At 36.2% G+C, this 24,619-nt stretch overlaps 1 protein-coding gene across 5 annotated transcripts in view; it reads right to left on the bottom strand.

Annotated features, from left to right (window-relative positions):
- The window catches only part of kcnab2a (potassium voltage-gated channel subfamily A regulatory beta subunit 2a), a 137,817-nt gene that overhangs the window by 81,569 nt on the left and 31,629 nt on the right, over positions 1-24,619 (bottom strand). The window lies entirely within an intron of this gene.

The raw sequence follows: 24,619 nt of genomic DNA on the forward strand, positions 1-24,619 counted from the left end.
TCACAGCAAAGTAACAAATGGCATTTGCATAACAACATAATTGTTACAAAACAGTATTGTTTTGTTTTGTATGTATCTGTGTTTTAAAAAACAAACAAGTGCTGCTAATTCTGTCCTGCCCTTGCTAGGGTGCTTCTAAAAGGTACTGTGTTCCTAATGCATCATACAAGAGTATGTGCATAATACAAGGCAGGAATGTTCACCCAACTGGCTCAAATGCACCAAAATGTCACCAAATACATGTGTACACTGTTAAAAACTCATTACAGGACACGACCATAACCTGACAATCTCAGTTATCAGTTACCACACAAACAGACTGGGCCTTTATCTCTTATTCTTTCTCTCGTGCTCTATGATTACACAAATTACACACAGCACATGACTAATCAAAAGCACAAAACAACGTCTGTCTCGAGTAACACTGGTTGGCTGCATATGCGTAATGGCACAAAACATCAGGATTAAACATCTAATTTGTTCAAATATATCTGTGCATTAGTGTGAATGCAGCCTATTAGACATGCCACGATCTGTGATGTCATCAGTAATAATCAAACAGCAATAAGAGAAAAAAAAAAAAAAATATATATATATATTATATATATATATATTATATATATATATATTATACATAGATATAGTATAAATATTGGAACATCCCACTATAACATATATGTTTTTGAAAGAAGGTCAAAAGTTTGGAAACATCACTATTTTTTAATGTTTTTTTGAAAGAATCTTCTGCTTCATCAGCTGGCTGCATTTATTTGTTAAAAAGTAAATACAGAAGAATAAACGTAATATTGTGAAATATTATTACAACTTGAAATAATAGTTTTCTATTTGAATATACTTTAATATATTCCTGTGATGCAAAGCTGAATTTTCAGCATCATTACTCCAGCCTTCAGTGTCACATGTAACATCCAGTCTATCACATGATCATTTAGAAATCATTCTAATATTCTGATTTATTATGAGTGTTGGAAACAGTTCTGCTGTCTAATATATTTGATGAATAAAAGGTTAAAAAGAACTATATTTATTCAAAAAAAAAAAAAAAAATTCTAATAATATATATTCTAATAATATATTTTCTTTACTATCACTTTTATCAATTTAACACATCCTTGCTGAATAAAAGTATTGATTTTATTTAAAAAAAAAATGTTCTGAAAAAATATTAAGCAGCAGAACTGTTTCCAACTTTGATAATGAATCATCATATTAGAATGATTTCTAAAGGATCATGTGATAATGATCCTAAAAATTCAGCTTTGCATCACAGAAATAAATGATAATTTAAAGTATAATAAATTTAAAAACAATTATTTTAAATTGTAATAATATAATCACAATATTAATTTTTTTCTGTATTTTTGATCAAATAAATGCAGGCTTGATGAGCAGAAGAAACTTTTCAAAAACATTAAAAATAGTAATGTTTCCTAACTTTTGACCTGTACTGTATGTATATATATATATATATATAGATATATATATATATATATATATATATATATATATATATATATATAGATATATATATATATATATATATATATATAAAATTGCTCGCTGCCCTCATTTTGAAAATGTTAAGATACTTAAAGCACTTTTTGTTTTTTTTTTTGCTTATAACGCGTTTCTTTGTTCCCCTCTATTACTTTATAATTGCTTGTTTTAAAACAATTAGTTACTTTACATATTAAATTACACTAGTTTTGATTTATTATTAATTTGTGAAAACAATTTGCATAATTATTATTTTTTTTATTAAAAATTTTTTTTTTTTTTTTTTTTAGGATTTATATGTGGAAGGGTTTTTTTTTTAGACCCCAGAGAGTATATCATATCCTATTATGATCGTTGGACTGTCCAAATAAATCTTGTAAACTCAAAGTCAAGAGCTCTGGGCCCATGCAGCGCAGCAAATAAAACCACCATAAACAGAACCGAATCAACATTAATGATGTCAGAAATACATTAACGTTCTTAATTAAAATACCATTAAGGAATGTCAGAGGCCAAATCCTGACTGTGCACAAGAGGAGGAGCTGGGGATGGAGGAGGATAATTAGCTCATGAGCAGCACAACGCAAGCAGCTAGAGGAGGATAACTGAACAGGTCACTTAAATAGGAATGCTATAATATGCGCTGCATTCAAACAGGAAGACATACAGTGCCGTGAAAAGGTTTTTGCCCCCTTCCTGTTTTTTCTATTTTTTTGCATATTTGTCGCACTTAAAAAAATCAGTTCATCAAACAAATTTTTAGATTACACAAAGATAATGCAAAATGCAGTTTTTAAATGATCATTTCATTTATTAGGGGAAAAAAGCTGTCCAAACCTACCTGGCCCTATGTGAAAAATTAATTGCCCCCATCCTGTTAAATGCTGAAAGAACTGTGATTAACCACATTATTTTAGAAAGCTGAGTTAAATTTCACTAGCCACACCCAGGCCTGATTACTGCCAGACCTGTTGAAATCAAGAAATAAAACCTGTCTGATAAAGTGAAGCATGCTTAAAAAGCAACACATCATGCTGCGATCTAAAGAAATTCACGAACAGATGAGAAACAAAATAGTTGACATGTATCAGTTTGGAAAGGGTTACAAAGCCATTTCTAAAGCTTTGGGACTCCAGTGAACCACAGTCAGAGCCATTATCTACAAATGGAGAAAACTTGGAACAGTGGGGAACCTTCCCAGGAGTGGCTGGCCAACCAAAATTACTCCAAGAGCACAACAACGACTCATCCAGGAGGTCATAAAAGAACCCAGAACAACATCTAAAGAACTGCAGGCCTCACTTGCCTCAATTAAGCTTAGTGTTCATGATTCAACAATTAGAAAGAGACTGTGCAAAAACTGCATCCATGGGAGAGTTCCAAGTCAAAATCCCTTGCTGACCAAAAAGAACACAAAGGCTCGTCTCACATTGGCCGAAAAATATCTTGATTATCCCCTGATTAAGACTTTTGGGCAAATATTCTGTGGACTGATGAGACAAAAGTTGAACTTTTTGAAGGTGTGTGCCCCGTTTCATCTGGTGTAAAACCAACACAGCATTTCATAAAAAGGTCATCATACCAGCAGTCAAACATGATGGTGGTGGTAGTGTGATGGTCTGGGGCTGCTTTGCAGCTTCAGGACCTGGAAGACTCGTCGTAATTGATGGAAGCATGAATTCTGCGCTCTATCAGAAAATCCTGAAGGAGAATGTCCGGCCATCAGTTTGTGACCTCAAGCTCAAGTACACTTGGGTTATGCAGCAGGACAATGATCCCAAACACAGCAGCAAGTTTACCGCTGAATGGCTCAAGAAAAACTAAATTAAGGTTTTGGAGTGACCAATTCAAAGTCCGGACTTAAATCCGATTGAGATGCTGTGGCATGACCTTAAACAGTCCATCCATGCTCGAAAACCCTCCAATGTGGCTGAATAAAACAATTCTACAAAGAAGAGTGGGCCAAAATTCCTCCACAGCGATGTGAAAGACTCATTGCCAGTTATCACAAACGCTTGACTGCAGTTGTTGTTGCAAAGGGTTGACCAACCAGTTATTACTTTTTCACGTAGGGCCAGGCAGGTTTGGACAGCTTTTTGCCCTTAATAAATGAAATCATTATTTCAAAACTGCATTTTGTATTTACTCTGGTTATCTTTGTGTAATATTCAAATTTGTTTGATGATCTGAATCTTTTAAGTATGACAAATATGCAAAAAATTTAAAAAACAGGAAGGGGGCAAAAACTTTTTCACACCACTGTAAATCAGCTAAGGAGAGCGTGACTAACGTGACCTGCCAGAACTGAGGCTACGCTAGATGTGAAATGAACAGCTCTGTTCCAAACCCTGCTTACACACACAGCTGTCCTCTAAGGTGGACAAAAAGGTATGTTTTCCAGTATAGTATTGTTATAAAGATATAAAGAATTTTCTCAAATTACAGCCTACCTCATTGATGTATTAAAAAACATCAAATACTTTTGAGCTTCGTCACATGCAAATTTTGTAATTCTTTCATAAGTTACCACTGACTGTTTTAGTGCAACAAGCAGCTTCCTCCGCACAGGGCCAGGCAGGTAGGAGGGTGAAATGCACAGAGTTTCCAAACTGGAGGAGTTTATTGGCCCTCGTGAGGTTCTAATGAACACCTTTGCATTTAAAACACACACACATATACACCCACATATTAGCATTCTTCACGGCCACCTCTCATTTCAGCACTCATTACTCTTCTATGAGTGCTGCTAATGGACACAGTGAAGAACACATCATTGTGTGCTTCTGTACTGCTTTATCAAGGTGACTTTTCCTCCCATCAATCTCCACATACCAGCAGACTGACACTGGGAATAAGGTCTTTCCATTTCCCAAAGACTCATTTTATGCTGCCTGCTCAGCTCTTTCCATCATGCTAAGTGGGAAAGGTTTGATGGATGCGTCTCGTGAGAGAAGGGCACTGTATGCAGTGTAGTAAAGAGGAGGTGAGGTCACACATCAGTGGAGTAACTGCAAGGAGGAGTCATAAGGAGAAGCACAAGGTGACCGTAAATGTTAGTCCTTATTAGCCCGGGCTGCCAAGGTGCTCATGTTGCAAATAATGTTGTTCAGGTGGGCTATAAATAGACCACCTTCACTACATTGATACTAGCCTTTTTTGGTTACATATACAAAACAGCATAAATTGCTGATACAGTGCAATGAAGATACACTAATGCTGGCCTGTCTACACTCAAATCAGGGTTATTATTGTTAACTAAAATTTAAACTATTCAAAATTTACTCTCTCTCCCTGTTGATCACAGACAAGCTGCGCAAATCCACCTTCATTATAAGCTAGGATTGGCGCAGCTTGTCTGTGATCAACGGCATCGTGTAGTAACAGCTGCTCTATGTGAAATCACGCACCTGATGGAATTTACCGCTGATTAGATAACCGGCTTTACTGACGAAATGCGCATTAACGATTGGCCGATCTTGATCGGAGCACCCCTAGTGGAAAATCACTGTCTAGCGCACACTGTGCATTTTTTAATAGTCCTTTGCGATTGTTAGTTATCAGACTGTACGAACATGATGATCATGTCATACTGTGGGATCTCAGTTGTCATTAATGTCAGACTGTACGACAGTCAAGATGCATTAAAAATGGGTGCACGCAAGAAAACTTGTCCAGTTTTATATTATCAATCCATACACGTTTAGTGACTGTGAGCTCCACTGCACGCAGGGCTGAAATGTTGGCTTTCATGAAAAGTATATGAAAGGCGGCAATATCGGCATGTTTAAGAAGAATAGTGTACACAGCACTACACACACATACACACGAAAACAGCATAGGATGGGAGCGCCGGAGTTTATGGTGGATAGAAGAAATATCTAGCATTAATTCTGATCATGACTTGTCTTGCAAAACGAAGACAGTTTGACGTTCATCGTAGGAGAAATCACACTGCAGGACAATTTTGATCGCAACGGCCATTAATTGGCTGTCGGTGAACATGTCAAACAAGTGATCAAAGACTACAGATTTTAGCCTAGGATTATAGGAATCTTTTAGGACTTTCAAAATTTGTCTCAGATGACCAGATCGTGGCCAGAATCGCACAGTGTAAGATGAGATTTAATGAGTGAGTCACTGATTCAACCAATTCGTTCAAACGGCTAATTTATTCATTAAATAAAGCAAGGGACTGTCTTTATGAATGGCTCACTGAATCGTTGACTCACCTGATTCATTCAAAAATGCTGAATCATTAGAATCATCAGTAACAAAACCACTGTGTGTTGCTCGGAGATATGCAAGTGTGGCTTTGCTTAGAACTATTTAAGTAAGCAAAAGCTGTCAATAATGTGTCTAAAATGTAAGTCAGTTAATATTAACTGATTTTATAAGTAATGTCACATTTGCAACCATGCTAGTGCTTGGTTTTGTGAAGCTGCTTAGCTATATCATATGTTATATAGGATATTTACCTTTTTTCTACCACAGTATGTTTGTTCATAAATGTTTCTTTGTGTGTGGTGGTGCACCTATTAGTTTTGATTTTTCCGTGAGTCAGACAGGCTGCACAAGCTTGATACTGTCAATACATTATACATCATCAGTCACGGTTTACACTTAAAGTAATAAAATTAGAATTGTTCTCACCAAAGTTTCAGTGCTGCCCTAGCTATTGTTTGTTATTGATGTTTTAATCAGGTTACTTGTCCGGTCAGGCAAGTAAAGTTCTCTTTCACTTGCCCCTTCACAAAATCCACTTATGGACAAGCAGACAAACATTAATGTCAAGCCCTGATATATGAATAAATAATCATTAACTAAAATAATATTTACAAAATTGTTTATTTGAGGTCATATTTAATTTAGTTTAAGTGCTAAAACAACTCAAACTAAATAAACTAACTTAAAACACTATATAGACATAAAAAACTAACAAAAATGAAAAAAAAAAAATACTAAAACTAAAATCTAAACAGAAAATGAAACAGAAAATATAAAAGTAAAATCTAATTTGAAATATAAAACTCTAAATTTAATCTTGAGTGTTCATTCATCAACTAGATACAAATATTGTATATTTAAGAACTGTATTGTGCTCCATTGACTAAAACAAATTCACAAGGCTGCAGCTATTAAATCAACGCTCTTGACTAGTAAAACTCATTCTTATTTCACATACAGAACAAGCACACTTACATAAAACCTAAATACACGCATTTATCTTCCCTAAAAGCATCCGAAACTGCCAAAAAGCTTCAAATCCCCAGTGAAAATGCAGCACACAATTATTTTAAAAACAATGCTGCTTCATGGGACCCCATGGAATTTCTAAGTCATTAGATCCACAAGGAAACATCCATCATACTTCACCTGAAAAAAAAAAAAAACAAGCACCTGAAAAATAAAAATTGGGAGAGTTTTAAAGAGATACATTTGTTGTCATTTACTCATCCTCATGTTATGTTATTCCTCATGTTGTATCAGTTAATTTCTTCAGTTAAACATGAAAAAAAAAAAATATTCTTTCAGTACGCACTGAATTCCATAATATTTTTTCCAACCATGACGGTCAATGGCTACCAGCAACTGTTTGGTAACCCACATTGTTTAAAATCTTTTATTTTGTTTTAAACAAAACAATTTAACTTATACCTTTTTACAGACAACTTAAGGGTGAGTAAATGATGACAGAATTTCAATTTTGGGTGAACTTTAAGGTCTGATGCCCAAAAAAAGTCCATACTGCTCAATTGTGAACCGTCAAAGTTGTGGTAAAATTGGTAGAGAGAGGATAAAGGAGAAGATGTAGGAAAAATGGTAGAGAGAGGATAAAAAGGAAATATTAAATAAGCACATCACAAACTCATAGTTTTAGATTTCAAAAGACATTTAACTGCATTCCAGGAATCTTAGTGTAAAGCACTGCTGAGAATATATTTTGTTCTTTGCATCAATATGGTTTTGAAGTCCTGATCTAACCTCATATGCAAGAATGAGAATAAATGCTATTTTCTCTTGGCAACTCATTATTGCTACAGGGATACAATGAGGCAGCTGCTGGTATCATGAGAGCTGGAATACAGCAGTGCTGTGGAAAGAGAGCAGACTCAGGCTTTGAAAGTTGTAGTATGGCTTGTGTTCAGATTTACTGCTCTAATGGCGAGTCCCAAGCAAGGTGCATTTAGCAGATTAAAGCAACTGTGCACTTTACACAGAGGGAATACAAAGTGACTCTCTGCTTCCATATCCAACTGCGTGAAAGAGGAGAGAGAAAGGAGGGAAATGTGGGGAAGATACTAGTGCAAGGAAAGCAGTAAGCACTTGAGAGGTACAAAGAGGACATGCAAGATTCTGAGAATGAAGGACACTTTTGACTATGGAAGAGGTACAAGGTTTTTATTTTTTATTTTTTGACCTAGTGAGATGGACATGAACGCATGTTTGATTAGATTTAGATGTATGGTGAGTCATAACTCAGAGTGCTGAAGTAGTGGTTTTTGCATGAAAACAGAACCACATGACTGGAAAGGTCAGCTGATTCAGCATGCATGCAAGAGCATGATGGCTGTTTTCCATGTTGAGACACACAAAGGGCATGCCAGACGAAAGAAAGGTCACCAGCGGAACTCCTGCCTTGATGGAGAAGTGGTCCCAGCTGTGTGGATGACACAATCACCAAAGGGACTTGTTCCGTTTTCACGGGAATATGAATTGTTAGAGCAAAACAGTGTGACGGTTGTCGCTATAGAAGTGCCAAACAAACTGTGTACTACTGTCACCTGCATGATAACATCCCTGCAGGGCTCTGGGAAATGTCCAACAATGTAATGCAGTTATAACTCAGACACTACAGGGAAAAAAAATTAAAGGTTTTTATTGGGGCATGTATGATTTTTTGTGTGTGTGTTTTTGTGTGTTTGTGTGAGCTAATTGCATTTAAATCGGCATCTGCGTTTATAACGGCCGATGAAACATAAAAAAACAGAGTCTCATGCTTCACTCATGTTTTGAGTGTTGCATAGTTTGCCCACCAGAGGGAGCTCTGCAACTCCCCAGTTGACAACAGCGCGCCAGAAATCCACTACAGAAGAAAGCTATCAGCCGAGCCACTGAGATGTACTCTTTTGACGGTGAGTCTGTTGTTCGTCATGTGAAATGATTGTAGATGTAGTTCATACACTGTATTAGGGATGTCAAATTTCGATTTTTCCATGATCGATCGTCGTTTAAATTAACGATCAATTAATCGATTAATCGTTAACCATAATGCTGCAAAATGCTCTATTCCATGCACGCAGTCAACGGCATGACAGGATGTGCCAAAGCCCCCCCCACACACACACACACAACGCTTTCTCACTTGAATTAAAGGGGTTTTGGTCTGGATAAAATGCTAGTAGCAGGATTATAAAATGAATAGATGTGATTAAGATCATTTGATAAAATGAAGAGAGCGCGCCATACTTTTGAGGTAATTTTAGTTTGTTGACTTTTCTATCCCGCACGGAGACCGCTGAACGCGCCTCTTTAAATGATTTTGTGGTGCTCGTTGTTGTATTTTAAAACACAATTGCAATGTTTTCAAATGACATTATGGTATTTAAAATAAAATTATCCCAAACGGAACTGTGGCGCGCGTGTGGCTGCGCTGCGCATTAAGTGAACTACATCGGCGCTGCTGCAGCAAAACACTGTTGCTCACATTAATTTGATCCTGCTGGATTCTGTCCTATAAAATGTCAGATTTTTAATTTTTGCATTCCGGTAGGCCTATTTGTTTTTAAAAATCCGGCATATAGTGCATTAGATAGTGACAGTGCATGTGTGCAGACGAGGACGAGCGAGCGCGGCTTTGGCTAGATTTATTTGGAGGTTATTGCTCATGTCTCATTCGGCACAAATCCAAATGTTTCCATATTTGCAATGTATTTGAATATTAAACTAGTATTTATAATGTTAACTAGGCTTGTACGCATTCGCATATAGACGGAAAAGATGATCCTCTTCATATGAGCAAAAACGTCCGGCATAACAGCAGAGTGAACCGGTATAAGGTCTATTTAAACTGACCAGTAACCTTTTAAATGTTTAGTTGACTATTTTATTTTGATAATGAACAGACTGCGATGTAAGTTTGAATCGCTAGAATATACGTGTGCAGCTGGCTCCGGCGCGATCGAAACAGCTGAGACATTAAAAAAAAAAAAAAAAAAACTTTTCCGCAAAAGTGTTTACTTTCATTTGTGCTCACACACAATAAAAACAGAAGATTTGTGCTCTTGTAAAATAAAGCAAACAAACAGAATGCGTTGCCATCCTTTTTTTCCGTGAACTTATGGAGCGCCGCCACACTTCTGTTTTAAATCCGTTATCTTAATTATTTAAGTCGGATTTATTTCGCATAGGCTATTTAAAAAAAAAAAAAAAAAAGTTATTATGTTGGGCCTATTACTTATATAGGCTATACATTTTCCTTAAAGCATCATATTTTGTCCCAGGGCTTGAGAACCTGTGCCCTAGTTACTGTAGGTCCATGCAGAAACTTGTGAACGATGCTCGGCGTCACCGTTTAGTGACATCACTGAATGCTGTGGGAAAACGTATTGTCAGTGTCGGTCACAGCGCCTATTAATCGCTGTTTTGAATCCAGCAATTATTTATTTACAAATTATAAGCTCTGATTATGACAAGTGTGGTATAAAGGCTTTGTTTATTAGAGGAATAATAGGAAAATGTTAGATCGCGACCATGCCTCTGGATGCGTTCGAGCCCATAGCCTTTATTTACGCGGCTTTGTTCTGGTTTGCCGGTTAGTCACGGATTTCCACAAATTCAATAACATATAGGCATTGTTTCTTTTCCTAAATCTTCACAGTCCTCTAATTTCGCAGGTTTATTTTATTATCTTTCACTTTTAATCACTGTTTTCGCATCTCTTACTGTGGAAAACATGGGAAGGGAAATTAAAGATTTCATGAATTAGGAATTCGTTCGATTTATTAGTTTGTTCCCTTATTTAGTTAAATCATGGGTTATTTAGGGAACAAAAATTAATGAAACATGGACACTTGCCACAAATTAATAAGTCGTAGGAACGAATTAACAAGTAATAGGATAGCCTTTCTGTCCTGTGTCCTGCAGCCCTGCAAAGCGCATGATATGCTTTTTATGTTGAAGAACTTTTATGTTGTTTCTATTTTAATGTAGGCTACTTTAAAGTTTAAATCACGTTTCAAGCTTAATTTGTACATTGTGAATGAATTATGATGCTTTTACTGCTTACGTTACTCACAGCGCTCGCACGTGTTCTGCGCATGAGCCGCACGCAACTCAACATTAAAGCGGTTAACCGACCATCGACAGCCTTAATCGATTGCATCTCTTATCGACAATTAATCGATCATCGATTAATCGTTGACATCCCTACACTGTATATAAAAACAGTGTGGTTCTAGCTAACGGTCCTATCATTATCACTTCTAAATATTCTGTAACATCACTTACAGCCGCTAATGCATTGCTATATTAGATTAGCCACAAAGCTAATACCATGTTTATCAGTGGAAGAGCGCGAACGTTAATAAGAGGTCAAACTATAACGTTAGCGTTTAACTTATTCTAAATATATCTGCAGTGTTTCCCACATAATTGCCGCGTAACTGTGGCAGGGGGGCGCGTGTAGTCAATGACTATAAGTTATGTACAGCGTGCCTCGAAAAAACAACAACTGTTACGTTATTCTAACGCAAACATAGCTTCCTTTTTAGCAGGCCCCTTAAATGCTTGCTATTAACTTGTTTGAAGGTGGTTCTTCTCAAAATTGACAGCGGTGTGTTCATGACACTAACGTTAACCATTCAACTTCGAATTGATTCCGTAATCTTCCGGTAACAGTAGGCTAACTTTACGTTCGCCAGCGCGTGACGATGTTTTGATTCAGACTGCACAAAGAGAAGAGGAGAAGATATACGGGTCCATTGTGAATGTGTCTGTGAGAGCAAATATTGTGTAGTTACAGTAACTACAGTGGGTGCGTCAGAAATGATTAAACCAGAGGGGACATGTAAATAAATGTGTGCTGAACAAGCGCTTTTTTTTCTTCTTTTTTTACAGATTGTTTCAAAGCAGCTTTACAGACATAACAGGAAAATGTTGTAATAATATAGTTAAATATAAGTAGGTAATAGGTAATACCTATTGCTTGACAAATAAAAAAAAAATATATATATATATATATTTCTCTATATTTCTCATTTTTGCCTATGTAGGAGATCCCTGTTTATTATTATTAAAATTCTAATGATGACATGAGTAATGATACATGGTGATATTATTAATACACATGCTTATTCTTTCTCTGTCTCTCTTTCTGCCCTACAGATGGCTGAAAAAGGTGAACGCTGTAGCAGCAAAGTGTGGGGACTACTTCTGCAAAGATTCCTCTAATGCAGTGTTCTTTTGATCATTAAAAAATATATACTTTTGATGTGCAATTGTTTAGTCATTGAGACTGTAATCTAAGGCTTTTTTTAACATAATCCCTTCTGGAAAATGGTTTATACAGCCCACATACATAGAACAGGCAAATATTTTACTATTGAATGTTGTGTAAGTGTAGTTTATAGGAAATGGGTCTAATATCCAGTTTATTTTCAAAATCAAAATATCAGCTTATAAATCGGCTCTTTTCGAGTTAATATCGGCATCGGCATCGGACCCCAAAAATCCATATCGGTCGGGCTCTAGTTTTTATATAATAATTAAAAAAAAAACATGGCTCCAGACAACAAAATCAATCTATTAAAGACAAAATTGGGCTACAGAATAAACACATTTTATTATTTGTATTTTTATTTTTTTTTATACTTTTAATATTTTATATGGTCATTTGTTTGTCTCATCTTTTTTTTTTCTTTATCAGCATTTTAATCCATCTTGTAGATGTCCTGGGAACTAAGGTTCAAATACTGTAAAGTGGGAACTAAACATCTTTTCCAACTTAAGAACTATATACAGACACAAAAAATTGTTTATTACACAGAATCTGTGCCTAAATCATGATTGAAACTATGCCACTGAGTGTAGTTTGGGCTCCTCCTCAATGCATCTTAAACTTTGTTATATGTCTTTGTGGCGAGGGGGGCATGGTTCAGTGAGGTCTGCAGCGGGAGAGAGAGGAGTGAACCATGCCCCCTTTGCCACAGTCTTTAACACATCCTGTCTGTTTTTCCTCATTAGTAACGTGCAATTTTATAGGTGTTGAATTTGATCTTTGTATCTCATGTAGACAACAAGTTCCATAAAAAAAAATGCTTCTCTTTATAGTTATTTTTTTAGCTGACTGAAGCTTAATACGTTTTCCGCAGTTTGAAACACTGAATGAGCGATTACATTAAACATTTCATTAAGTTGTATCTTATAATATACCTTTTGATGTTCATTCATGTTCATTATGTACTATAGTGGTAAAGAGAAAGATGCCATTAGGGCTAGGTGATGTGTCAAAAATATCTCATCGATAATAGCCTTTAAAAATATTGCGATATCCAATAATATCGTCGACCTAAGCCCCACCTCCACCACGCCCTGCCCCCGCTGAGACAACGATACCGACATGCACCATAAACACACACCATGTTCAGTTTGGTCTTAATTATTGCCACAAAGTTTGGTTTTATCAGTCCTGGAGCAATCCAGAAAAGTAATAGGTTGAAAGTCAGATGTCTCATGAGTTTCTATTTCAAATCTGAAGAAGATACCATGAAAAAATTTTATTCCTGCAACCATTTTTCTGAGACTATGTCTAGTCCACAATTATTTGTGAAAACAGCCGATCGCTAAGTTACGCCCCCATCAGGTGACAGGTGCGTCACAGTGCGCATGACAAGCCTTCACGAGAGAATGCCAGAATTCAAATAAACAATATTCCGGTTATCTTTGACTTTATTTTTTTGTGGATGGTCTCATTCTGTTTGTGACACTGTATGCTACAAAATCATGCTGTTTTTTACTAACAAGACGCAGTTTTTGGAGCGTAGGTTATTCCATAATAGATACAAACAATACTTTCCCCGAAGAACTGAGACGTAAACAAAGGAATTACCATCCATATTACAACGTTATGACTTCGTTGGACTAAAAGTGCTCTTTGGGATGTCGTTCAGTGAACACTTACATTTCTAACTAAACCGGGATTTACAGCTGTGGATGTGTTTATGACTTATTACGTCGAATCTGGTACATACTGCATTTTGATTATGCATGTTTTGATGTGTACTGCTTACACAAATTTAGCAAATACATTCCTTATAAGCTTTCCATTAAAAAATAGTGATCTGTTGCCGATGCTTGAGGCTTAGACCTTTATAATGATACATAGTATGTAAAGATTAATTTAGTCCCGTTTAATTTAATCTATTCGTAAACAGACACATGCAAACAAATAGAGTTCAATGCAAGTGAGTTCAGTGCACCAGCGTCCAGGCGCGGGTTAACAGGTTAAAATAGTATTTATAGGTGCAGTGCTGCTTTGTTTACAGTGGGAAACAAAGAAACTCTGTATCGCTGCTGTTTCAGAAGCGCCACCTGCTGTCAGAGAGTGAATTTTCGTTCTCATTCAGCCCGTCTGCTGTTTGTTTCATGCAGGTATTTTATGTAGTATAATTTCATTAAGCTAAAGTCAGACCATTCTGTTTTTGCTTTAAACTTTACAATTATACAGTCTAATTTACATCAAAAATCCTCTTATGCTACATGTACTGTAGCATGTTTGTTTGGATCATGATTAAAGGTACAATTTGTAAGATATTTGCAGTAAAATATCCAAAAACCACTAGGCTGGTGTTATATATTTTGTCCAGCTGATTACTAACAATATCTCTAATGTTTTCAACTACTTGTAAATCATGAGAAGATTCCCATTCTAAACATTGACATGGGGCAGTGCAGTCGCCTGTCAATGACGTTAGTTACCCTTTGTTACCGCCTTTACTGACGTAGAAACCACATGATAACAGTGTTGTGGACAAATGCGGAAGTAGTGTCTAGCGTCCAGCAAACCACTAGCTTGCTTCAAGCAGTTCCTTATTTGCTTCTTCTTGCACGTTTAATGGTGGATTGTGTTACTTATTTATGGAACAAAATTACTGTTTACCGTCTGCCGCTGGTTCTGTCGACAAGGACAGCTCCCGTAAACGTAAACGTACGGGCCAACCAAACGACCCAAGAAGAGTTTGGGACAAGAGGAGAGAAAGAGCGAGGATCAATATTGGTGTTGCATTTTCTAGATGGAGAGAGCTTCGCGACAAACTTCAACTAGAAAGAGATGCAGATCTTGCTTGTGTTTTACTCGACAGGTGAGTTGTTTTGATTCGTATCTTTACAGAAAACATATGCTATTATAACGATCAACAAGATTAGTATTATGGGGCATACACGCCAAACGTGGGGCATCGCGTGTCTAGACCCGCGCGAGGACGCGTCTGATCCATAGTCTGATCGCGTCTTTGTATTGACTTTGTATGTAATCTACTCGCACAAATCGTTGAACTCACGTTTGCTATGTATGCCCAATTATTGTGTTTGAATTGACACGAGTGTATATATTTGTTGAACAAGTGGTAATCGTTTTCATATCATCTGACTAAACGGTAATCAATTAATTTGATAATTTATCTTCCCGTCTGATTGATGGCCGTCAGTGGTTGGGTAGAAGACAACAAATCTCATCATTCCACGCTCCTTCTTAGCGTCATCAAACCACGCGATTGTTATTGTTTTGGTAGTGCGCCCTCTAGTGGCAGGTCCTACAACCTGTACCTTTAAAATCCAGTGGATCTGCAACTGTTTCATCATAAATTCTGATTCATATAAAGGTCCAGTCAGAGAGAGAGAAAAAAAAAATTGTAAAACTGAAATCACCAGAGTTCTGAAAAAATAAAATAAAAGTGCAGATATGGATTTTTGGTCACACCTCCCAGCACTAGTCTTGGATTAAACTTGCCCCAAAAGAAGCATTGTCTGCAAAAAGTAATTAGTCATTTCATTAAGTCAGTTCTTTTTTAAAATAACTAATATTCTGTCCTTGTCTGTGTACACCTCCCACACATCATACAAAAGAGAAAAAAAGTCAAGTGCTGGCATCTGAATATGAGATCCTCTTTGCTGAAACACAGGAGCCCTTGATTATAGGACCAGCACAGGTCTGCAGCACTGCAGCACAAACAACTACCCTGGGAGGACAATGCGCAAAAACATTTATGCAAGTAGCCTATCATGGAAATATGCCACAAAATACAATCGCCTTTCTTTTGAACAGTACAGGCCTTGGAATGTGACAACAGTTGAACAGACTTACATTATCCTAGCCTCTAAGAGAATTCCTCAATAAATGTTTTATTTATCTAATATTTCAACTCATGACAATGTAAACTACTGAGTACTGTTTACATGAAGCAAATTATCAGAAGTTCGCGACATGCTCAAAGAAGAGTCAGAAGCTTTATGGATAATGAACCCATATTTTGGCCAGAAACAATAGTTTCAAGTTAAAATGCCTTAATGATGAGCTTGTTTATTACAAACATGCAGCTCTGGTTTCACAAGGTGTTAATTGATAGACTGGAGTCGGGTGGATTATTGTGATGTTTTTAATCAGCTGTTTCTAATTCTGACGGCAACTATTCACTCCATTGGTGAGCAAGTGATTAGATGCTACATTTCTCCAAATCTGTTCTGACAAAGAAAAAAAAAAAAAAAATACTCATCAACATCTTGGATGGCCTGAGGGTTAATACAATTTCAGTAAATGTTCATTTTCGCTTAAAATACTACTTTAACTGTGAGGTGGATTTTTATATCCTTGAACATAAACCATTGTTAATGCACTCTCCAACTCAAGATATGTCCCATAGTGCCCTTGAATCACTTCAGTGAAAGGTCTGTGTGACACAAATGTCTAATCTATGTTGATTCCATCCTGCAGTAGACACAGTGATGGCTGGCCTCCAAACAGATGTCCAGATACTGGTCCCTAAAGGCTATGCCGTATAGAGCTCTCCTAATCCATAAATAGCCCTTTTTATGGTCTCAGTCTATCTAATCTGACTCTGCTGCAGACAGAGGTGACCTCGTAATTGCCTCTGACTTCCATCTTGGGACAGAGTGATCAGAGCAAGTTAATGTCTTCATACATCAACTAGTGATTTGCAGGTTTGTAACTGAAAACCAGTTCCAAAAAACCTTGCACACAATTGATTCTTATAAGCTGATTATTTTAATGTATTGGTCAAAAGACTCAAAAATCAATTTCAAACTCATTAACGATCAGCTTGGATTAGTCTAATTGCTCACTCACTGACTGAAGTGGTTCTTGACTAGTCAATGAACTACTATGATTACTTTTACGTTAAGCTAAAAACAACAACAACAACAACAAACAAAAACATCTAATATATTTTTTGTTACAAAAGGCTTAAAGAGGACTTCAATTAAAACACACTGCATGTTTCAGACCTCAAAATGCATTCAGCATTTCAAAATATGAATTGTTCTTTTCTACACTTCTGAAATGCCCAGATTTGAAATCAGGAGAAATGTGATGTCACGATTTTCAGTTGTTCTGCACATTTCAAACATGAATTGTTTTAATTTTTTCTGCCTCAGACTCAAACATATATGCCTCTATTAGAGGTTGACCGATATATCGGTCGGCCGATATATTGGGCCGATATTTATAATTTTTTAATATATCTGCATCGGACTTGACATTTGTTCGGAAGCATGGTTTGATGCAGACAATAGCCAGGTTTCCATCCAACTCATTTGCATTTAGGGATGTCAATATTTGATCATTTCCATGATCGATCGTCGTTTAAATTAACGATCAATTAATAACCTTAATGCTGCAAAATGCGTCTACAGCGGTATTATTATTATGTACAAAAGCCACTCGGAAAAAAAGCTTTCTAATCCCGAATTAAAGGGGTTTTAGTCTGAATAAAATGCTAGTAGCAGGACTGTAAAATGAATAGATGTGATTATGATCATTTGATAAAATGAAGAGAGCGCGCCATACGTTTGAGATCATTTTACTTAGTTGACTGTTTCCCATCAAGGAGAACGCTGAACGCACCTCTTTAAATGGTTTCGTGGTGCTCGTTGTTGTATTTTAAAATGCAATTGCAATGTTTTCAATGACAGTATAGTATTAAAAATAAAATTATCCCAAACGTAACTGTGGCGCTTGTGGCTGTGCTGCGCAGTCAGTGAACCACTTTTTTCACATTAAACATTTTATGCGAGTATTATGACCAGTACTTTATTTGATCCTGTTCTGCAAAATGTTCGATTTTGAATTTTTGCGTTTCGGTAGGCCTATTTGTTTTAAAAAATCCGGCATTTACAGTGCATTAGATCGTGACAGTGCATGCGTGCGTGCAGACGAGGACGATCGAGCGAGGCTTTGGCTAGATGTATTTGGAGGTTATTGCTCAAGTCTCATTCTGCACATATCCAAATGTTTCCATATCCGCAATGTATCTGAATGTTAAACTATAATATTTTTTTTTTATGTAAACTAGACGGAAAAGATCATCCTCTTCATATGAGCAAAAACGTCCTTGGCATAACAGCAGAGTGGACCGGTATACTACGGTCTATTTAAACTGACCAGTGTAACCTTTTATATGTTTGGTTGACTGTACTTAATCTTAATAATGAACAGACTGCGATGTAAGTTTGAAATTAGAATGCACTTTAGATGTTCTGTGTCATTTATACCAAACACCAATGTTACTGGTTGGTTACTGGTGTGTTTGCAGCACTACTATTATTTATTTTTTATACATTTTATTTTTTATATTTTTCAGTTTAATTGATTTTTATTTATAAAATTGTATTTATTTTAATGTATATTTAAGTTTACATTTATGTTCCAACAAACTTAAAAAATTCTGCTTGATAAATGCTCTAAAACTTTTATGTAAATGATTGACTTATATAAAACCGGTAAACACACACACACACACATATATATATATATATATATATATATATATATATATATATATATATATATATATATATATATATATATATATACATATATATATATATATATATATATTTAATACTTGGTCAGTATATTGATTTGTTTGGTTAACTTTGGATAATATTTTTTATTTTTAATACCGTGCAGTGCACAAAATTAAGATTTGAGAGATGTTTCAAGTCAGTGCTCAATAAATGATGATAAGTTTAGAAATGTTGTGCATCCACTTATTATATTATATTTTGGCATGCAAATGAAGGGGAAAACTTCAAGATATCGGCCCTAAAAATCAACAGCACATATCGGCCATCGGCTGACCCTGACCTCTAAACATCGGCATCGGCTATAGAAAAACCCATATCGGTTGATCTCTAGCCTCTATCACATCATTTGCCATATTGAAGAATGGTTTTCTATTTGAAAATAATTTAAAATGTCATTTAATTTCAATTTTAAAATCTTCCAGTCTTCAGTGTCACATGATCCTTTAGAAATCATTCTAATATGCTGATAACCAATTATTTTTCTATAAAATTATAAAAGAACTAGGGATGCATGATAAATATCGGCACGATATTAATTCGCATCTTGTCAGTAAAGCTGGTTCTGTAATCAGTGGTAAATCTCTACAAGTGCGTGCTTTCACGTGGAGCAGCATTTACTACACAGAGCCGTTGTTCACTGACAAGCTGCGCAAAATATGATTGTGGTTTTGCGCAGCTTGTCAGTGAACAACAGATCTGTTTAGTAAATGCTGCTCCACGTGAAAGAACACACGTGTAGAGATTTACCACTGATTACAGAACCGGCTTTATTGTGCCGATATTTATCGTACATCCCTATGAAGAACCAAAACTGTTCAAAATGCCTAAATTACAGAACGAAAAAAAAAAATAGTTACAATTGACATTAGCGTTAATAATTGAATGAATTAATTAAGTAAAAAAAAAAAATAGATATAGAAGGAAGTTAATCTACTCCTGAATAATTATTTTACATTGATAATGCTCTTGGATTACATTCACACCTCTTATTTCAAAATGCAAATGGTACAGATTACAGATCAGTACATGATTTACAGTGTTTCTTATTCAGTACTGCAGAGCTGCGGCAATGAGGTTGGGGAAGCCCTCTCTGGCTCTCACCCTCGGTTTCATTTCCATCTCACCAAAAACACAGACTCGCACTGTGCCAGCTTCACTCCCCTGCATTTGGCACAGTCCACTTCAGATCTGTGCTCAGCCCGCTGGCTTTGCAGAGAGCCACAGCGCTAACAGCACTGCTGCAAAGGTGAGGTATTCAGATGAATCTAGGCTACACCATGATGCCTACTTCACAAAGTTGACTGCCTTCCTTTGTGGGTTATCTTGGAGATGGTTATATCAGCTCTGCATGATGTATTGTGTCAGGCTGATTGTCCACTTGAGCGTGCAGCGTTCTAAAAGGTCACCGATCTTCAATGTGCTTTGCAGTACTATATGAAGGGTGAAGGAAATGCAGATACGTGGGGATCACTGCTACAAAGGGAAGGCAGAGATTAGGTTCCGCATAGGTGGTCATTTGAGTAGACGGGGATAGATTAAAAATAACTCTGTGCACTGAGCCGCACTCGCTAATATAAAGAATAGCCCTGAGATCAATATCTCTCTGTCTGAAGAAGAGACAGGCATGAGGAGTCTGGTCTGTGAAGGACAGATGGGCAGCGGCAACAGTCAGGGGATGAAGACACAGCTTGGGCCTATTTAAAAACATCTTAAAGAATCTTGACTTCATGCTCATTGTCAAAATAATCTCTATTTACAATGAAATTGACTTTGTGGTTTCTTCGAAGAACACATCAGCACTTACACCGCATATGCACATATGTGACCCTGGACCACAAAACCAGTCATAAGGGTAATTTTTTTTAATTTTTTTAATTGAGATTTATAAATCATCTGAAAGCTGAATACTAGAGCCCGACCAATATGGGTTTTTTGAGGCCCTTACTGATACCGAGATTAGGGAGTAAAAAAGGCAGATATTCTTTGTATATATTATAGTACAGTACAAGTCAAATGTTTGCACACTTTCCCATTCATGTGTCCAAACATTTGATTGGTTTTATATATGAAATACAGTATATATTTAAAACAGAATATATATATATATATATATATATATATATATATATATATATATATATATATATATATATATATGTATATATACATACACACATACATACATATATATACATACATATATATATATACACATACATACATACACACATACATAAACACATTTTTTGCAATGATCACTCAAATGTGGTAATCAAACACTTATAATGACGTGACAGGGATATGTAATGGAGGCAGTGCATTTAACAATTTAACAATAAACTTTACTATCCAAAATGAGACATCAGTGCACTGAACAGTAAAGTTGAAGTTTATTCAACTTTAATTCAATTCAATTCCATTCAACTTTTTTCCGTTGAAGTTTATTTCACTTCGGAACCTTTATTCATGGATTTGCGCTACTGTCTTCACAAACAGACGAAACTTTCTAGAGAAGTGTACATAATATACTTCTGTAAATAAATACAATATAAATTCACATCTCATTTACTTTAATGCCCGCTGAATGTAACGTGTACGTTCTCTTGGAACTGGATTCATGCCAGAATATCATGTGAAGTCCACTTCGCAGGGCACTTGTGGTCGAATAAGACAACACTTGAATGCTGCTGCCTTAACAAGAAACCTCCTTATTGAAGTGAAAGTGCTGACTGGTATCACTGTCTCACGAATGCGCTGGCAGATCTACACCAAATTCGGGGGATCCCTTCAGCTCAAGGAGCCCTCTCGAACGCCACCCTCCGTGCGTCAGAAGCCCCCCGGGATCGGTCAGCACCGGACCACAAATTTAACCACCCGTAACTCCCGAACCCCGGTGGCTATCAACGCGGCTCATTCGAAAGAGGGCCTCTAGACATACACTCGATTTGCGTTCGAGAGGGTTCTTCAAGCTGAAGGAATCCCCTGAATTTGGTGCGGATTCGCCGCACCGTTACGGAGATATTGGCATTCAAAGTTTCAATGGTTTTCCATAGACTTCAGCTTTAAAGTGTTTCATCCAGGTCGCCAGTAGCAAACAATGGAGCATGCTCTGCTGGACAAACTAAGTAATTACACCATTTTATTGGCGTTATATGATAAAAATCATACCGACGGCATATAGGCGACATATTCGCCGATACTGATATATTGTGACAGGCTCAATATCGGAAACAATAAATTGGTCAGGCTCTACTGAATACATAAGCTTTCCACTGATGTATGGTTTGTTAGGAGAGGACAATATTTGGCTGAGAAACAACAATTTGAAAATCTGGAAACTATTTCAAAATCTGGAATTAGAGCGTGCAAAAAATAAAAAATAAAAAATAATAATTCAAAATATTGAAATCGCTTTTAAAATTGTCCAAATGAAGTTCTTAGCCATGCATATTACTAATCAAAAATTAAGTTTTGATATATTTATGGTAGGAAATTTACAAAATATCTTAATGGAACATGATCTTTAGGTCATTCAGTTGATTTGATCGTACAGATAAGAGCATGGTCTACTTTTATTAGCATACACACATAATAACAACAAAACTTTGTGCATTTACAAAATAAAGACAACAAACAGGGTGCGCTGTCTGCTGCCTTGGTCTGAGGTGATCTTTATTTAGAAACATGTCATTAAAATGAACTGTAACTCAGCAAATACTCAACAAAGAGACATGAGAGATATATCTATAGAAAGCTTGACATGTCTACTTTTAAGCTAAACAAGTTTTATCGAAATCAAATATTCTTTGATAAAGTAATCTATATGAAAACAACGCAATGTCCTGTTTTTCACGTCTCCCTTCAATATATCTAATGTGACCAGGCCCACGCGCTGAGCGCGCTATTGATATTACAATAGTCCACGTGAAGAGTGTATATATATATAGTATAGGCCTACATACAAAGTTGCATTTGCTAAAGCAGTAATATTGTGGAATATTTTTACTATTTAAAATAACTGCTTTCTATTTGAATATATTTAAAAAAAATTATTTATTCCTGTGATCAAAACTAAATTTTTATTTAGCACACACGTGATGATAAATACAATAATCATGTTACAATTGATGCTGTTCTTTCATTCATCAAAAAAAAAAAAATCTTCTCAGCTCCTTTCAACATTAATAATAATAATAATAATAATAATAATAATAATAATAATAATAATATTTTTTTTTTTTTTTGAATAGCAAATCAGGATATCAGAAGCCCCTTTCACACTGCGTTTCCGGCAAATACACGGGTAATGTGTCCCGGCATTTTGTACCCGGGTCGCTAGATTTTGCTCTTTCACACTGCCAGTGATTACCCGGAATATGTGCGTGCATTCACACACAACCCGTAAAGGTCCCGTAATGACACGTGACATCAGTATGTGACGTGTAATGTACGAGTCGAAAACACTAGGCACGTTAACTTTCACTTAAGCTGGCGAATGATCTCAGCTTCAGCGCGGAAAGTGAGGAACTAACTGATCTCTGCTTCGTTACAGTTTGCGCATATTTTTTCGTCGCGAACGTTGATCTGCCTTCAAAACACGCTAAAAGAGTCGCGCGATAACGCGCGTCATCACTACGACACGGCATTAGTTCTGGCTTTTGTTAACACAGCGCTCGTTCCGGGACTGAACCCGGCAATGTTACTAGGTCCCCGACCCGGGTTCAATCCCGGAATCAATCCCGGGACGTGTTTGCTTTCACACAGAAGTCGACCCGGCAATGTTCCGGCAATTTTCTGGGTCCGACGTGCAGTGTGAAAGGGGCTAGAATAATTTCTGAAGGACTGTGTGACTGGAGTAATGATGCTAAAAATGTAGCTTTGAAAGTCAGCTTTGATTGTTCCTAATAAACTGTTTAACTGCACTCACAAGTGAATCTCAAGTTATTTTGTGGGATAATTAAATGTATTCTAAATAAACTACAAACATAAAAATATATACATTTATTTTTTCCTCACATTCTTTGTTGTAACTCTTCCTTCTCAGTCACAAACCTGACTGAAAGGCTCATTATGCAGCTCATTATGTGGGCCTTTGTCTTTTCAGGTGTGAATCACACTAATATTGATGGTCAATCACGCCTACTTGCATATGCCCTTTCGAAACAAAAAGTGTCTTAGAAATTTAAATCAATCTATTCTTTTCTGTGAGCGAGTAAACAAGATGATTTTCACATCATTTTGAAGCAAAAATTCTAGGCTACAAGGTCCATGTTTGACAGTCTTGTGAACAAATGTTCTGTAAGTGTTTTATGACCTTATTTCAGTGACTTCAGAATTGTAGTTTTTCACTAACCACGCATAAACGTTGTTTTCTCAAAAACACAATCATGTACATACATGCTATTTACGTATTATTGTAGCCCAGTTTGTACTGAATACATTGTTTTCAGACTTTAGCCATATATATGTTGATAAGCAACTGAAAAAAGCACACAAAAGACATTTAATCAACCTTGTTGAATGAATCATGAAATCTTTCCAACCCCAAACTACTGAACTCTAGTGTACAAAAAAAAAAAAAAAAAAAAAAACACTGTTTTAAAACATTGCAAAAAAAGAGAGAAAATATTTCAAATTTGAAACAATTATGTGTAGTTATTGGACCATTTTGCAGACTGTGATGATGTGTTTCTTTTTTTCACAGTTAATAAGATCGCAAATCTAGCTAAACTGCGAATACTGTCAAATTAAAAAAAAATCAGTGCGTATTTATAACATACTCTGTGTTATATGATCTTGGCATTAAATTACAGAAAACTAGTAAATGCTGCTGCGCAAGTGTTTCTAATACAACGGCTGAGGGAGTGATGGCAAATTTGACATCTTTTTCTTTTTTAAATCAAAAAATGCTATTATTGACTTTTTTTCTACTATTGGAGCAAATGGGAAAACAAAACTTACATTTGATGTAGTTTCCAACTATAGAAGTTCACCCAACTATGAC

Source organism: Cyprinus carpio, chromosome B11 (assembly GCF_018340385.1).
Source record: "Cyprinus carpio isolate SPL01 chromosome B11, ASM1834038v1, whole genome shotgun sequence".
Taxonomy (NCBI): domain Eukaryota; kingdom Metazoa; phylum Chordata; class Actinopteri; order Cypriniformes; family Cyprinidae; genus Cyprinus; species Cyprinus carpio.